Source organism: Babylonia areolata, chromosome 29, assembly GCF_041734735.1.
Source record: "Babylonia areolata isolate BAREFJ2019XMU chromosome 29, ASM4173473v1, whole genome shotgun sequence".
NCBI classification, from domain to species: Eukaryota; Metazoa; Mollusca; class Gastropoda; order Neogastropoda; family Buccinidae; genus Babylonia; species Babylonia areolata.
Genome location: NC_134904.1, coordinates 26,833,987 through 26,849,533, shown reverse-complemented (window position 1 = coordinate 26,849,533; position 15,547 = coordinate 26,833,987). Strand labels below are relative to the sequence as shown.

The 15,547-nt window shown below is 47.2% G+C and overlaps 1 protein-coding gene across 1 annotated transcript in view; it reads right to left on the bottom strand.

The window, feature by feature from the left end:
• The window catches only part of LOC143274927 (uncharacterized), a 28,313-nt gene extending 17,620 nt beyond the window's left edge, over window positions 1–10,693 (bottom strand). The window contains exon 1 of the mRNA XM_076578928.1: window positions 10,341–10,693. The gene's annotated coding sequence lies outside the window, so the exon portion shown is untranslated. The remainder of the gene's footprint in view (window positions 1–10,340) is intronic.
• Between the last annotated feature and the right edge of the window lie 4,854 nt (window positions 10,694–15,547).

Here is a 15,547-nt window from a genome sequence, read left to right as displayed (position 1 = left end):
ACACACACACACACACACACACACACACACACACACAGATATATATATATATATAGTCTATTTGTCTATTTTGCTCGTTCTCTCCACATTTCAGCCATCGCGCAAATTGATAATTGTTATAATTAAAAGTCACGCAAAAGAACAAAGAAAGACAGACTCAGTCGCACACTAAAATAAAAATTTTAAAAAAGGTGTGTGTGGGGGGGTGCGGGGGGGGGAGGGGGTCGCAAGCGTTCATTACCTTTATAAACAGTCGTCTGAGGCACATTTTAAAGATACATTAGCCAGATAAAATTAGAAACGAGGACCTGTGGCAAAGAGGGGGGCGGAGGGCGGAGGGGGGGGGGGGGGGGGGGGGGGGGGCAGGGGGAGGGGACAGGAACCAGTGGAGAAACAGATCCTGAGACGAGAATGGGGATGGACTGGCCACACCTTGAGATCACCATCCAGCACTACATGCCAGGCCCTGACCTGGAACCCCCAGGGGAGAAGGAAGAGAGGACGGCCCAAGAACAGCAGGAGGCGGGACACTGAAGCAGAACAGAAGAGGCTGGGATCCAGCTGGAGGGATGCAGAAAGGACTGCTCAGAGTCGAGTTCGGCAGAGAAATGTCGTTCATGGCCTATGCTCCACAGGGAGTGAAGAGCCAAAGCTTGCTAGCGTTCATTCGGACGGATTCTCAAAGCTTGGTCAGAGTGGTGATTTCCTTTCACACCTACAGGAAAATGAGTCACACATTGTGTGGCAGCCTGTTCATTTCACCGTCCGTCCGTTTCTACCCCGGGGGAGGGGGGATTCAATTTGACCAGCCCATGAACCCCGGGGTTTGTGGTTTGTGTACATACACTACCCTAGAATGAATAACACCCCCACCTCCTCCCTATCAGTATCCCCAGCCAGGGGTGAAAATCAAACATCAACTGGTCAGAGGGGTGCGGGGCCAGAGAAGGCCAGCTCAGAACACCCCCCACCTCCCTCACTTTTTTAATGGCTTGATTAATATAGTGCGAAAGTCGGGCTGCTCTCTCCAGGGAAGACGGGTCGTCATACCATGAGGTCATGAGTAAAATAAACAAATAAATAAATAGATAAATAAATAAAAGGTTAAAGTCCCAAAAGCCTTTCAAACACATCGGGGCAGTGACCACATCCAGTGTGTTCATGGCCCTGAAAGGAAGAAGGGGGTGCCCAACCCTCTCCTTCCATCGTTAGAATATCCCCAGGCCGGCCAGGTCCCCATCTTCACCTGGGTGGAGTCAATGAGGAAAATCGGAATACACTGCCTTTCCCAAGGACACAACAGGAGGGGAGGGGAAGAGAGAGGAGGGAGGGGAGGGGAGGGGGGCGGGGGGGGGGGGGGGGGGGTGTCTAGAACCGTGATCACTGGTGAACGCTGGATCAAAGTCCAACGCCTAACTGATTCTTTTCTATCACAAAATGGGGTGGTTTTTTTGTCCAGGAACAATTTTCTTTGTCGCAGCGAGTGCACAAAAATACCCGGCTTCAGCGCAGACAGGCACCTCGGGTTACCATCGATCTCACCCGGAAGACGATCACAGAGCCAGGTCTGACCAGCACACAAGATCCAATCTGGTGCCCTTGGAAGGGGAAGGGGAAGGGAGAGCCAAACCCTGGACCCTTGCTTCCATCCTCCAGACCACCGCTATATATATATATATATATATCTGTGTGTGTGTGTGTGTGTGTGTGTGTGTGTGTGTGTGTCTTTTCCTCTCTTTAGTGTCAGAGCACGGACGAGAAGGTGCTAAACATATTTCCGTTTATTTGCACACAATGACAAAACACTGCGTTTCGATCTTATGCTTGTTAAGGAATTTGATGGCTGTTCATTGGTGCTGAAGTGACCTTATGATGTTCGATGACTGGTCAGCTAACGACTCTCCAATGGCCTGTGTGTGTGTTTAACACATCCGTTTCCCACCTCTCCCTCTCTGTCAGCCTCTCTCTTTCTTCACGCCCCCCCCCCATCCCCCCATCTATCTCTCACCCGTCCTCTCCTCTCCTCTCACCCCCCATCTATCTATCTCTCACCGTCCTCTCCTCTCTCTCTCACCCCCCCCCCATCTATCTCTCACCCGTCCTCTCCTCTCTCTCTCATCCCCCCCCCATCTATCTCTCACCCGTCCTCTCCTCTCTCTCTCATCCCCCCCTCCCCCATCTATCTCTCACCCGTCCTCTCCTCTCTCTCTCATCCCCCCTCCCCCATCTATCTCTCACCCGTCCTCTCCTCTCTCTCTCATCCCCCCTCCCCCATCTATCTCTCACCCGTCCTCTCCTCTCTCTCTCATCCCCCCTCCCCCATCTATCTCTCACCCGTCCTCTCCTCTCTCTCTCATCCCCCCTCCCCCATCTATCTCTCACCCGTCCTCTCCTCTCCTCTCACCCCCCCCCCCCTCCATCTATCTCTCACCCGTCCTCTCCTCTCACCCCCCATCTATCTATCTCTCACCCGTCCTCTCCTCTCTCTCTCACCCCCCCCCCCTCCATCTATCTCTCACCCGTCCTCTCCTCTCCTCTCACCCCCCATCTATCTATCTCTCACCCGTCCTCTCCTCTCTCTCTCACCCCCCCCCTCCATCTATCTCTCACCCGTCCTCTCCTCTCCTCTCTCTCTCACCCCCCATCTATCTATCTCTCACCCGTCCTCTCCTCTCTCTCTCTCTCTCTCACCCCCCATCTATCTATCTCCCACCCATCCTCTCTCTCTCTCTCACCCCCCATCTATCTATTTCTCACCCGTCCTCTCCTCTCTCTCTGAACCCATCCACCCCCTATTTATCTCCCACCCATCCTCTCTCTCTCTCTCTCACCCCCCCTCCATCTATCTCCCACCCATCCTCTCTCTCTCTCACCCCCCATCCATCTATCTCCCACCCGTCCTCTCTCTCTCACCCCCCCCCCCATCTATCTCCCACCCATCCTCTCCTCTCTCACCCCCCCCCCTATCTATCTCTCACCCGTCCTCTCTCTCTCTCACCCCCCCCCCTATCTATCTCTCACCCGTCCTCTCTCTCTCACCCCCCCCCCCAAATCTATCTCCCACCCATCCTCTCCTCTCTCACCCCCCCTATCTATCTCTCACCCGTCCTCTCTCTCTCTCACCCCCCCCCCCTATCTCTCACCCGTCCTCTCTCTCTCACCCCCCCCCCCCCATCTATCTCCCACCCATCCTCTCCTCTCTCACCCCCCTCCATCTATCTCTCACCCGTCCTCTCTCTCTCTCACCCCCACCCCCCCATCTATCTCTCACCCGTCCTCTCTCTCTCTCTCACCCCCCCCCCCCCCCCCCCCCCATCTATCTCTCACCCGTCCTCTCTCTCTCCCCTTCCCCCTCCATCTATCTCTCACCCGTCCTCTCTCTCTCACCACCCCCCCCCCCCCATCTATATATCTCACCCGTCATCTCCTCTTTCTCACTCCCCCCCCCCCCCTCCCGGCCCCGCATCTATCTCTCACCCGTCCTCTCTCTCCCCCCCCCTCCCACCCCCATTTATCTCTCCCTTGTCCTCTCCTCTCTCTCCCCTTCCCCCTCCATCTATCTCTCAACCGTTCTCTCCTCACTCTCTCCGCCCTCTTTCCCATTCTCTTTCTCCTCTCCTCTATTCATGATCTCTCGATAACCTAAAACCACACACATACATTCCCCCCCCCCCCCCCCCCCCCCCCCCCACAGACTTTTCATGGACTTTACATGTCCATTTGACTTTTCCATACACCAAGTCAAACGGTCGTGCAAGCCAACAAGTTGACTTCAGCAACTAACCGGTTGTCTACATCCCATCTGGAGCTTCAGACTCCTCTCCCTCTCACACTCCCTGTTCGGTTAAAACATGTTCCCATCAGGAAACACGACTAAAATAGAAAAGAATAGATTTTATTGTCATGAAACCTTAAGGTTTATAAGACACAAGTGCAATGGTAAATAAATGAATGAATGAAAAACACACAATTAATCAATCAGTTAATGCAGTAAATTGCAGCAGCATTCATAAACAAATTTTCCTAATCTTGTTTGTATATATTCATCATCTGTTAGCATCACCTGACTGGGAATATTTCCTGTGTTATTCGAATTTTGAATATCTTTTAAAAATTGTTGCCTTAAGGTTTTATATTTAATACAATGATCAAGAAGATGGATTTCGTCTTCCAGGATGTTACACTTGTTGCACAATCTGTCTTCTTGTGGAATATTTAAATATCTACCTTTCTCAATCTTTAGGTCATGCGCGCTTATTCTGAGTTTTGTTAAAGCTTGTCTGTGTTTTGTATCTGATATATTTAAAAGATAGGTTTCAGTTTTGTACTCTGCTACAATCGTATTGTAAAATTTTAGCTTTAATGTTTTTTCTCTTTTATCTTTCCAGTATTTGATATATTCATTTTCTAATTTTTTATATACGACGTATTTCAGTCTATGTACGCTGAATGTGAATTGGTTTTTCCAAATGTGATCAAGGCCTATTATTTCGAGTATCTTTCTAACAAATATCAACCATGGGGAAATTGTGTTTTCTTGTTGGTACATGGACTTATATATTTTGTTGATGAGGGAAGTTTCCGGTGATAATGTGAATCCAATATGTAATAATTTGACACATTATCTTTAAACTTATTGGGAATCTGCCCAGTTCACCTAACACAGGAAGCACCATAGCTTTTTTGTGTGCTCTAAGTATTTGCTTACAGAATTTAATGTGTAATTTGTCATGTGGAAACTTATTCGATAAGCAGTCGTCAAAAAGATGTGCTAAATCGAAAGAATCATCCGTTTTGACTTGGTAAGGTAACCATACCTCCGCCCCATAAATCGATATTGGCGTTATCAAAGTATCATATAGCTTAGATATGGTACCTGGATTGTTGATATTTTTGAATGCTCTTCGTAAAGTATGCAATGCTTTGTTTGCTTGTTTAGTTAGGTGTTCCTGTGCCCTTGTCAGACTTCCACTTTTGTGGAATATAACTCCTAAATATTTATATTCTTCTGCTGTTTGCATTATACCTTCCCCACAGTAAAAATATATTGATACTTTTGGGTCAGATCTTGTAAAGATTACCACTTTCGTTTTTTTCTCTATTAATTTTTAATCCCCATCTATGGCAATATGTGTTCAAATTATGTAATTTTTGTTGCAATCCTTTTCTTGTTATAGACAGAATAACCAGATCATCAGCATAAAGTAAACATGATACATTGCTCGGTGAAACAGCATTGAATTTTGGAGAATCTTTACTTTCCATAGATTTTACAATATCATCTATGACAATATTAAATAAAGTTGGGCTTAGTGTATTGCCCTGTTGTACACCCTTCTGTACAGTCATTTCTGTGCTGAGATCTTCGAATGAATTTATTTGAATTTTGGAATTATCATACATGTCTTTAATTATATCAAAGCATTTACCAGTTATGCCCATTTTTTTTCAACTTTAGGAACAGGGCATTGTGCCAAACATTATCAAAGGCTTTTTCAAAATCCACAAAACAACCGTATAATCTACCATTTTTTACTTTTATTACTTCATTAATGATCTTTTTTAGAATGAAGATTTGATCAGCTGTTCTGTAGTGTTTCCGAAATCCAATTTGTTCCTTTGTTAGGCGTTCACCTTGTTCTAGGTACTCAGTTATTCGATTAATTAATATGGTGCAGAATACTTTTCCCAAGGTATTGGTTAAGGTTATTCCACTATAATTATTTGGATCTCCCGGGTTCCCATTTTTATACAATGGAATGTTTAAACGATTGTTCCAACATTCTGGATATATACCTTGAGTGAAAATTATGTTAAACATTTTTTGAATGATATGGACAGTTATTGGAAGACTTGTTTTGACCATTTCGTTTGTAATGCCGTCCAATCCTGGTGATTTATTATTTTTTTGATGCTTGCATGCTTTCTTGATTTCTTTGTTTGATATTGTTAAGTTGATATTTGAAAGCAGACTCTCATCTATTTGACTCTTTTTGTTCGTTTCTGATTTTTTGCCTTTGTTTTTCTCCTATATTCACTTCTTTGCCAATGAGCTTTTCCAGACGTGAAATCCATATGGATGTATTCAACTGATATTTGCGTGTGGCATTCTCGCCTGCAGTTTGTAAACTTTTTAATGTTTTCCAGGCGATGTTCGGATCTTTATAAAGGACGTTGTTGATTTTATTCGCAAGATCATTTGTGTACATTCTTTTCTTTCGTCTTAACAGTCTATTATAGATCTTACGTTTGGAAAAATATTTTTTGCATAGGGATTTATTATATGGATGCCTATTTATGGCATTCAGTATTGATCTAAGATCTTTTCTGTGTTCATAACATTCTCTATCAAACCATTTTTTAACATTTTTTCTTTTGCGCTTACGAACGTTTGTTTTCTTCCTAAGACTTACATTAGCTGCAAGTTTCATCATTTGTGTAAAATCATTAATAGTATTGTTTAGTGCTAGTTTAGAACTACCGGTTTCATTTTCAATATACGTATCTAATCTTTGTTCTATTTGAACAAGTTGGGTTTTTATCCATGGCATTTCGAAAGCTCTTAAGTATTTCTCGTCTGAGAAGTCATCCCATAAGTATCGGTGTGTGACGTCTTCAGCTTTAAAAGTTTCTTTTCGTGACGTTTTAACTGATACCGAATTCCTTTCTGATTTTGTCGAAAATCCAGTTACGAAAAAACTTAATTCCATCGGACAGTGATATGAAAAAGATTAAAGGGGATGAACTTTCATATGTAAGATGTCATTTTTCATAGTGTTAGAACAAATAAAATAATCAACAACACTACAGCCATTTGGACTACAGCATATAAAGTGTCCATCTAAATCACCCAGTGTTCTTCCATTGAGGATACACAAATTATTGTCAATGCATATGGACACCAGTCTTCTACCAGCTTTTTGCACAGAGCCATCCATTGAATGTATGTTGTATATCAAATCACAATGATCATTATAAGGTAAGTTACATCTGTTGTTTTCATGTTCCATTTGAATGAAATCTGGTATCCCAACTGTTCGTGCATTGAAATCTCCACAAAGCGTTCAGCAATGAAAGGAAAGGGAAAACTTGAGCAACAGCATGCCTGAGCTGATACCGTCCTCTTTCACGTGTCACGACTACCAGCAAACTCTATGGCGAAAATATTTGTATTTGTGCTACTCTTTTTATCACAACAGATTTAGATGTGTTAAATTCGGGCTGCTCTCTCCAGGGAGAGCGCGTCGCTTCACTGCAGCGCCACCCTTTTTCTGCGTGCAGTTTTATTTGTTTTTCCTATCGAACATTTTTTTGCTACCGAATTTTGCCAGGAGCAATCCTTTTGTTGCCGTGGGTTCTTTTACGTGCGCTAAGTGCATGCTGCACACGGGACCTCGGTTTATCGTCTATTCCGAATGACTAGCGTCCAGACCACCACTCAAGGTCTAGTGGAGGGGGAGAAAATATCGGCGGCTGAGCCGTGGTTCGAACCATATATTTTCACACACTTTCCTCCCCTGTTTCGTTTCATTTTGTTGTCAAATTCATTGGTTACAACCGCTGCTTTGTTTATTCTTCATCGTCGTAATTGTCGTCATCATCATCATCATCATCAATGTCATCACTGTCCTCCTCCCCATGTCATCACTGACTGATCTCTTGACTGCTACAGTCAGTCATCATTCATTCATTTTCGCGGACCGCCCACGGGAAGAGCTCAGCCCTCGTTTCTGTGAGCAGCGGTCCCAACTGGCGCTGCAACCGTCTCCCGGGGGCATGCAGAATACGGGTTTCTTCAAGGCCTGACTAAGCGCGTTGGGTTACGCGCAGATGTGGTGTAGCGTATATGGATTTGTCCGAACGCAGTGACGCCTCCTTGAGCTACTGAAACTGAAACTGATTCATCAACACCACCACACCACCATCTTTGACCACGCTTATCATCACCACCATTAACCAACATCAACGTCGTTATCGCCACCAGCTTTGTATTATCATCAGCCTCCACATCGGTCATCATCAACATCATCAGCAGCAGCAGCAGAATTATCGTCACCATCGTCATTATTATCATCATCAGCCATCCTGAGACGCCTCGCAGATAACTACCACCATGGCACTACCATCATCAATACATCCAAGTTTTTAAGGGAGGGGAGGGCGGGAAGGGGGGGGGGCGGGGTGGGGGGGGGGGGGATCAGAAGAAAGGCGGTTGCTGACATCACCGTTCTTGGTGTCAGCCAGCCTCCCTCCCTGGTCAGACGGTGTCGGGTCGGGAGGAAAGGAAACTCCACGATCGATGAGGAGAGAGAGAGAAAGCAAGAATGAACTGGCAGACGTGGCCAGTGGTGGACAGACGTCTCGAAACTGAACTGCAGCATGTGAGGACTGAAAGTTCTACATCAGTTTCAAGCCAGCAGTCTCGGTACTGTGAACACACGACTTAACGCGCCCTACATAAATCAAATTCGTTAAGTTCGTTCGTTGTTCAACACAGTTCACCTTCCACTCTCAACAGGAACATTCCGCGCCTTGTCATAGCTGGGAGGCACAATAAAACAATGAACATTTTAATATTTGTCTGAATGTTGGACTGAGGACTAGGTTCTGGTTAATGTCTGATTGTTGGACTGAGGACTAGGTTCGGTTTAATGTCTGATTGTTGGACTGAGGACTAGGTTCGGTTTAATGTCTGATTGTTGGACTGAGGACTAGGTTCCGTTAAACTATGTCTGATTGTTGGACGAAAGAATACATAACGGACCAGTCCAGCAAAAGAGGTTTTACAGATTATTTATTGGACAGATAAATTGTAAGCCATGAACATGCCCTGGGAACTGGCTGATTCAACGTCGATTTGTTTGGGAGAGGTATAAATCATCATTATATAAAAAATAAAGCTGACATGTTGCATGCCGCAGTAAACCATGAACAACTCAAATGATCTGGTTTACACTCCTGTCTGGCATCACAGCAAATATGAATAAACCAATAAAATAAATCAAATAATGGACAGGAAAATGAACCAAGAACAGATTCGCACACACACACACACACGCGCGCGCGCGCTTAATGGACAGAATAACGAACAGATCAGGATTACCTGGTTGGAATCAAGGTCTGATTTACAACTTATTTCAAACTTAGCTGTTGGGAGAACAAGCGATGTGCTTCGCTCACTGAAACAAGGGGTTACAGTGAATCAACAGAATTGGTGATTAAAGGTGAAGACAGGCTGTTGTGTACACAATCGGATGTGAAATGTGTCAGCATCATCTGCCTTGACCAGGTACAACTTAACAATAACCGAACCGGTGGCTAGGCCTGCCAATGGCTGCCATAATCGATTTTTAAACAGAGGAACATAAACTGGTTTAAAAACCATTGGCTCCCCGATCATCGGTTAGTCAAGAAAAGGTAAGCATAAACTCAGTGGTTTAAAAACCAGTTTTTATAGAACAATCGATCCTGGAAAGGAAAGCATAAATTGACCTAAAAACCACTGGTTTACAGCACAATCAATCATCAAAAGGTAAACATGAACTGGTTTCAAAAACCAGATTTACAGCATAATCAATCATAAAAGGTGATACCATAAACTGGTTTAAAAACCACTGGCTCACAGCATAATCAGTCGATCAAGAAAAGGTGTGAGCACGAACTGGTTTAAAAAATCAAACCGTGTCACCACATCAGAAGTCCGCCGTGAAGCGCGGCGGTCACGGTTTAGAGCCGGCCTCAACCGCTGGACTTGTGGTACAAACAATTAACGGACCAGGTAAGACTTAACTGGTGTGTGACCTACATAGGGGTGAACTTGCCGCAGGTCGAGTCACGTCCCCTCCTTCATCCAACATATCCAAGATCAGTGATACGAGTCCCGGTCAACAGCACAGCCACACACAGACACAGACACAGCGCCCAGTACAAAGTGCCGGAGCCTCACTGACAGCAGTTAGTCAGTGAACATTATGTTGCTGCTTGCTGCTCAACAACGGGGCCTACATCGGCCTTAGTCGCTTCAGGGAGCGCAAAGCAGACTTTAACCAGTGTATGCTTGTTGCCGTTGCTGTGCTGTGCTGTGCGGTGCTGTGCTGTACGGCGGCTTCAGCTCAGCGTCAAGTTAGGCCCCTAGCTGATGTTACCTGCACAGTAATCAATACCCACAGGTCTCCTCCTGGAGAGACTGAGAGCGACGGGGAGAGAGAGACAGAGAGACACTACAGCCTACACCGCCATTGTCACACACACACACACACACGGCCCCCCCCCCCCTCCTCCTGCCCCCCACCCCCCACCCCCCCACCCCACACACACACACACGCACCCTCCTCACTCACCTTCCACCCCTCCCCCTCCTCCTCACCACTCCAGCTTTTGCAACAAGCTGTCACGGCAGTAGCCCTGTCGTGGAGGTGTTGTCGTTGGCTTGGTGGGGAGTACACCCCGCCTGGCCTGTTCACTGGACACTCTATCCCTCCCTGCACACAGTCACTTGACCACTGCACCCGCTTTTCACGCTGTCTCGTGTAATTGGTGATGGTGTTTTCTTTCTCTCTTCTCCTTCTTCCACAGGTTGAAGACCTTAAGGTAGCTACAGTCCTCTTTTCTAACCGGGTGGCGAGAGAGGTGGTGGTGTGGAGGTAGGTAGCCGAACGGTGGAGCAGCAACAACGCAGCGAAAGGTGACCCGTCTGCCGGCAGCGGGGAGAGAGAGAGACTGACGGTCGGGCGCTACCAGTGGTGCGGAAGGAAGGAGACAAGCCGAAGAACAAAAGTACAGAGGCATTAAAGCTAGCAGCCCGTCATTTTCTACTGGGGGGCTCAACTCACCGTCCTCAATCACCGTGCTCATAGACTACCTCTGTCCTGGTTTTTTTTGTTATTGTTGTTGTTGTTGTTGTGTGGTCACGATTGAGTTTGAACAGCCATGGACACAATGATTTTTTTTAATTTTTTATTGATATCCCTCTGAGAGATGTTAGTGTATGTTTAACGACCTCTTGGCTCGTTGTTCAGGGCTTGAGTCTTGGGAAGATAGACAGACGTTGAGCTACCCTTTTCGCTCTTTGTAAGGTCACGTTTTCTCTTCAGTTTGGTGTGTGTGTGTGTGGAGGGGGGTGGTGGTCGATCCGTATTTGTTACGTTGTCGTACTATCTACGTTAACTCACCAAGCCCCAGACAGCTTGACCTTTAAGGGCTTTTTACCAAGGGGTCTTTAACCTCCACTTCATCCAGCAAGTTTACATCACTACGCAGCGGCTGATTTTCTTATCCAGTGAGAGGTACCGGCTTTGACTATTATTTTCTTGTCGTGGAGAGCGTATCGCCACAGCGCATCGCCAGTGTAACCTCGTGTCCGTGCGCGCGCAAGTGTATTTGTGTGTGAGTGAGTGTGCCGCGTGTGTGTGTCAGTGTGTGTGTGCGCGCGTGGTGTAGGTGTCAGTGTATGCATGTGTGTGTTTTTGCTAATCATTCTATCGGAGTAACGTGTTCTATGCCTTTTGTACAAGGGACCGTTCTTTTGTTGCTGTCAGTGGGGATCTGTGATGAACACCAGCGTTTTATTGTCCCATCCAAAAGACTATAGTACCCTGCCGAGCACTCAGTCATCATCAGTCATCATCATCTCTTTCTCTCACAATAACTGACACGGGCACACACTCGGCACACGCACATACTGCCACACAGAAACTCTCAGTCTCTAACTCCGCTGACGCACATACACAGACACACACACACACAGACACACACCGACTCACTCCCCTCCGACTCACTGTGATTCACTTCAAGACATTTCAGAGTTGGGTTTGAGGCTTTTGGACCAAGTGTATGGCCGGTGAGTTCGAGTTCAGTCGAGTTCAGTGGAGTGATGGCCTAGAGGTAACGCGTCCGCCTTGGAAGCGAGAGAATCTGAGTGCGCTGGTTCGAATCACGGTTCAGCCGCCGATATTTTCTCCCCCTCCACTAGACCTTGAGTGGTGGTCTGGACGCTAGTCATTCGGATGAGACGATAAACCGAGGTCCCGTGTGCAGCATGCATTTAGCGCACGTAAAAGAACCCACGGCAACAAAAGGGTTGTTCCTGGCAAAATTCTGTAGAAAAATCCACTTCGATAGGAAAAACAAATAAAACTACACGCAGGAAAAAATACCAAAAAAATGGGTGGCGCTGTAGTGTAGCGACGCGCTCTCCCTGGGGAGAGCAGCCCGAATTTCACACAGAGAAATCTGATGTGATAAAGAAAAAAAAATATACACATACAAGTACACGGTGTGCCCAGAACAATTAGCCTGGCATTCCGCGGGTTGCTGCCCACAATGGTGGCGTCACTGTTGTGAGTAGATGACTCCCCTGCCCCACCAGTCCCTTTCCTCAAACTGAATTATAACACAACAACAACAATCATCAGCAAAATTATCATCATCATCATAACAACCATTATCATAATCATCATCATAATATCGAAGATGATGATGATGATAAGAAGAAGAAGATGATGATGATAATGATGCTGCTGCTGCGGTCGCTGCTGCTGCTGCTGCTGCTGAAGAAGAAGAAGAAGAAGAAGAAGAAGTGATTTGAATAAAACTAGGCGGAAGGAAATTTATACTTTGACTGATCGGGGCATATGTGGAAGAGCTTTGCAATACTTTAGAAAGAGCTTACAAAGGAACAAACAGAAAATTCCAGAACAAACAATCAATATTGCCGAACAACAACTGAACCCCCTTCCCCCCCTTGCAGAGAAGAAAAGCTACTTGTCAGAAAGGATACGGCTTTCTCGTAGAATCATCTTCTTCATTGCTGGTCAGGTTAAACAGTGTCCCACACCGTCCCCTCACTGGCCATCGAAGCAGCAGCGATTTCATATTCACTATGTCTCAGTACAGGATTCGGCCTGTCCGGCCGTCTGTACCTCCCCAGGGAGAGTCAGGTGTCCACTCACACCACAGACATCTATTTGTAAGTCCGTGTGATTCACACCTGGGTGGAGTGAGGACAAAATCGGAGACACAACACCTTGCCGAAACGGAGCTTCGAACCCTGATCACCGGTGAACGCTTGATGCAGAAGTCCAATGTCAAACCGATTATGCTGCGATCGGCGCCTTGACAGAAAAATGGATCTTTCTAAATATGATGATGACCCGTGCTCCTCAGTCTTCATCAGTTGCTCGTGATTATTCAACGTGTTCACATTTCCCTTCGATGACCAAGGAGGGCTACGGCCTGAGGAAAATGAATCACATTGCCCCCCTCCCCTCCTCCTCCTCTCTCCCTCTTTCTCATTCCCCCTCGCCCCCTATCCTCCACACACTCACTCCGAGACCCAACGACGGTAGCGGTACCACCCTCAGACGGTGATTCCCAATCACACACACACACACACACACACACACACACACACACACGGCTTCGCCACCACACGGAGCGCGAGCCATCACGTGACCCAGCTATCAGCTGCGCCCCTTTGCTGGCAAAGATCGCAGCCCCCCCCCCCCCCCCCCCTCCGCTCCCACCACCACCACCACCACCACCACGCAACCAACCAACCAATACCCAGCCAGCCGCTGGTTAGTTTGCAAGCCACGTGTAGACAAGAAAAACTCTCGTCACTCACTCGTCATGAACTGGCAGCAGCCCTCGGCATACATACCGGTGTGTGTGGAAACACAAGGGGCTTGGGTGGACGCTCTCCCACACACCCATCCTCCCTCTCTCTGCCTTTGCTACCACCTCCCTCTTCACCCTCTCCATACGTCTGACCCGGTCAAGGCCGGGGGGGGGGGAGGGCAGGGAGAGAGCGAGGGGGTGGTGGGGTTATGTGGGGGATGTGGGAGGGTCAGAGAGAGAGAGAGAGAGTGGGTGGGGGTAGGGGGTGGGGGGAAGCGAGCGAGTATGTGAGCCCCGTGTCACTGGCCTCCCTGTACATTGTGGAGAGCCAAGAGCCGTCAGTACAGTGTGTGTACATGTAGACATGTGTGCGGTGTACACGATACACCGGTGGTGTGAGCACATATCGGCCCCTCCGGTTTTTTTTTGGTTTTGTTTTTTTGCTGTTTTTTTCCCTCTCGCTTTGTGTGACTGAAGGGAGGGGGAAGGGGGTGGAAGGGGGGGGGGGGGGGAGGGGTTGGGCACTTTACAAGGTGACTAGCCTACTAGTTAACATACGTGCCGTTGTGTTGTATGGAGTTGTGCCGTTCTGCTGTCCGGCGGAACGCGCGTACATGCACACACACATACACGTGCGCGCATACACACACACACGCATGCGCGAACTAACTCAGTCACAGACACTCACACACACACACACACTGACGTACTCACGCCGCACACACACACACACATTGCACGCGTTTCTCTGTCACTGCCTATTTTTCTGTCTATCTGACTGCCGGACCCTCTGTCAGTCTCCCTGTCAGTGTGTCCGTCCGTCTGTGTCGGTGTGTGTGTGTGTGTGTGTGTGGGCGCGCGCGCGCGCGCGTGTGTTTGTGACTAGCAGTGTGTGTATTGATTGTTGAATGTCACACGGTGGCAGGTAACTATCACTGACTGCAGACAGGTGTGAACCGGCTGTGCCATGAACGGTACACACTGGCCACACACGAAAGCGACTGACCATCGTGATCAGCAAACCGTGTGACCAACACACTGACAAAACAGACTGACTGACCACTGAACAGAAGAGCAGACAGTATTATCCCAGAGACACCGGCCGGCACTCAGTATAACAGACACATCAACACCGTCATCAGTTACAGACTGCCGGACTGACCAAAGCGATAACAGAATGACCAGCGCACGTTAAAAACGCTGAGACTGACTAACCAGCTGACTAACAGAGTGAGTGACCACACTAACGGAATGACCAGTGGGCATCATACTCTCGGACTTACAAAAAGATTGAACAACATCCCCGGACATACAGACTGACAGCCAACAAAACTACCAACAGAAAGCCCAGCCAATGAGACTCACTGACGAACAGATTGAAGACGAAGACTGAAGAAGAAGGAGGAGGAGGAGGACTCGAGGAGGAGGAGGAGGAGGAGGAGACTGAGAAGATGAAGAAGAAGGAGGAGGAGGAGGAGACTGAGAAGAAGAAGAAGATGAAGAAGAAGGAGGAGGAGGAGGAGGAGACTGAGAAGAAGAAGAAGAAGGAGGAGGAGGAGGAGGAGGAGACTGAGAAGAAGAGGAAGAAGAAGAAGGAGGAGGAGGAGGAGGAGGAGACTGAGAAGAAGAAGAAGGAGAAGAAGGAGGAGGAAGAGGAGACTGAGAAGAAGAAGAAGAAGAAGAAGAAGAAGAAGAAGAAGAAGCCTTTTTTCTGTCTTCAAGTTTAGGAGCAGTATGTCAAGTGTACCACATTTAGATATAGTCTACGCTTTCTTGAACTGGACACATTTTGATAAAACCCTAATTGTTTCCTTTTGTCTGGTGTAATTTTAATTTCTATTAAAAAATATCTCCATCATTTCTAGCGTCCGTAAACACACACACACATACGTGGCACGCAGACATTCCCATCATTCCCCTTGCATCAGCT